This window comes from Prenolepis imparis, unplaced genomic scaffold (genome assembly GCF_030444845.1).
Source record: "Prenolepis imparis isolate NDT839.2.m4 unplaced genomic scaffold, iyPreImpa1.0 SCAF_501, whole genome shotgun sequence".
In the NCBI taxonomy this organism is placed as follows: domain Eukaryota; kingdom Metazoa; phylum Arthropoda; class Insecta; order Hymenoptera; family Formicidae; genus Prenolepis; species Prenolepis imparis.
In genome coordinates, this window is record NW_028141659.1 from 7,501 (window position 1) to 10,000 (window position 2,500).

Consider the following 2,500-nt stretch of genomic DNA (forward strand, 5'->3'; position numbering starts at 1 on the left):
CAGACATTTGAAAGATGCGTCGCCGGTGCTAGGACCGTGCGATCAGCACAAAGTTATTCAGAGTCACCAAAATAAACGGTGGACGAACGGCGAGCCGCCCGCCACCGATTGGTTTTGATCTAATAAAAGCGTCCCTTCCATCACTGGTCGGGACTCTGTTTTGCATGTATTAGCTCTAGAATTACCACAGTTATCCAAGTAAATGTGGGTACAATCTAATGAACCATAACTGATTTAATGAGCCATTCGCGGTTTCACCTTAATTCGGCATGCACTGAGACATGCATGGCTTAATCTTTGAGACAAGCATATGACTACTGGCAGGATCAACCAGGGAGCTTCGTGTTCGGTTACTCGCAAGGAGTAACTCGCGAGCGAGCCCGAGAGACTCGTCGCTAGCTCTCTTGAGCGCGCGTCCGGTGGCCCGGTGTTAATCGGGCACCGACGCGACACGCTCGTGTGCCGTTTCATTGCCGCCGGTCTTGCTTAGCCGGTCGGCGACACTGTGTGTGCGTTGCGTAAAGTATACGCGAGAGAACGACAAGGTTCGCTAAGAACTGCCTGCCTTCTCTCTCCTCTTAATTATCCTTGTTATATCTCTGTTGATATATTATTATCATCGACTTTTCTTTTCTTATACAAAAGATCATATACTCATTCTCATTCTCCCAAAATGTTAAAATGCTCGGGTCTCGAAAGACCCGCGCGATTTACCCTGACGCTAGATCGACGGTGCCGATGCTTAGACGTCGAGGACAAATTCTGTCTGGTTCGTACGTTCAAGAACGACCAGTAAAAATCTTTCGCTACGGCGTACAAAGCGAGCGGGAAGAGCGTTTCTTGCCCTTCCGCCAACTCGTATCCGTGGAGTAAACGTTCGGTAAGCGCGACGATTCCACTGCTGCGTTCAAAACGAGAGGGAATCGCGCGGCCAACACACTAGATGCGTGCGCGCCACATAAGAGCCATTCGGTCTTGCGACACCGACTCGTGGCAATGCTGTGATCGTATAAACAAGTGTGTATATTTTACCCGCGTTCAGCGGCGAACGAGTGGAGCGCGTATCGCAATCTCCGCCGCCAAGGAGAATTACGACACGACGACGACAACGAGTCGTAACGTCTTTGCGAGACAACAAGTCTCTTCCAAGAAGACTTGCCCCGTGTACTGCTCGATTATTATTCGTGGTTTCCTTCTTTCCCTTTTAATATAAAGTTAGAGTACGCACGAAACGTTCGAGACGCGCCGAACGCGACGTACTTCTGCCACTAGTCGTGACTGAAAAGTACGTATCTCGACTCGTCCGACTCGCCCGACTCGCTCGACTCGTTCGTAACGCCGAGCGCGACGTATCTCTTATAGTACCCAACCGGCCGGCCGGGCGGTCGGCGACGCACGGTCCTACGCACGGACGTATACGAGCGCGAGCGTCAAATGGACGGCGCAATCGAGACATTACGTCGCGGCAGTCTCGGTCGCCGGCGGTACCTCCGGCCGCGGGCGGCACCTCCGATCGCCGGCGGTACCTCCGGTCACCGGCGGTACCTCCGGTCACCGGCGGCACCTCCGACGCCGGCGGTACCTCCGGTCGCCGGCGGCACCTCCGGTCGTCGGCGGTACCTCCGATCACCGGCGGCACCTCCGGACCGTCGAGAATTTATTCAGAGTCCTACGGCCGTAGGTCGTCAACTCCGAAACATTTACGGGCGAACAGCGCCGAAACGGCAAGAGATACGGGAAAAAACGTTTCGGACGAACGTGTCATCGCTCTCGGAGTATCGTCAGACCGCGTAGACATATTTTCTAGAAATGTCGAATTTCTCGAAATACCGGCTTCGAAACGCGGTCCTCGGGCCGTGTCGAAAGATTCGACGGCGCGGGTACGAGGCTCGCACAAAATTGTGAAACTCTCGCGTGAAGCGATCTCTCGCATCACTCGCCGTTAGTGGCGTGAATGCGCGTTGCGTTACACGGGCGGCACCTCCGACCGCCAGAGGTAATTTCGAACGCCGGCGGTACCTCCGGACGCCGGCGGTACCTCCGGTCACCGGCGGCACCTCCGACGCCGGCGGCACCTCCGGTCACCGGCGGTACCTCCGGACGCCGGCGGTACCTCCAATCGCCGGCGGCACCTCCGGACGCCGGCGGTACCTCCGGACGTCGGCGGCACCTCCGGACGGTCGAGAATTTATTCAGAGTCCTACGGCCGTAGGTCGTCAACTCCGAAACATTTACGGGCGAACAGCGCCGAAACGGCAAGAGATACGGGAAAAAACGTTTCGGACGAACGTGTCATCGCTCTCGGAGTATCGTCAGACCGCGTAGACATATTTTCTAGAAATGTCGAATTTCTCGAACTACCGGCTTCGAAACGCGGTCCTCGGGCCGTGTCGAAAGATTCGACGGCGCGGGTACGAGGCTCGCATAAAATTGTGAAACTCTCGCGTGAAGCGATCTCTCGCATCACTCGCCGTTAGAGGCGTGAATGCGCGTTGCGTTA

At 55.7% G+C, this 2,500-nt stretch overlaps 1 non-coding gene across 1 annotated transcript in view; it reads right to left on the reverse strand.

The window, feature by feature from the left end:
- The window catches only part of LOC145948628 (small subunit ribosomal RNA), a 1,921-nt gene extending 1,584 nt beyond the window's left edge, over window positions 1-337 (reverse strand). The window contains exon 1 of the ribosomal RNA XR_014427423.1: window positions 1-337. This exon is cut by the window's left edge and continues 1,584 nt beyond it. This is a non-coding gene — a ribosomal RNA (small subunit ribosomal RNA).
- Window positions 338-2,500: the final 2,163 nt, after the last annotated feature.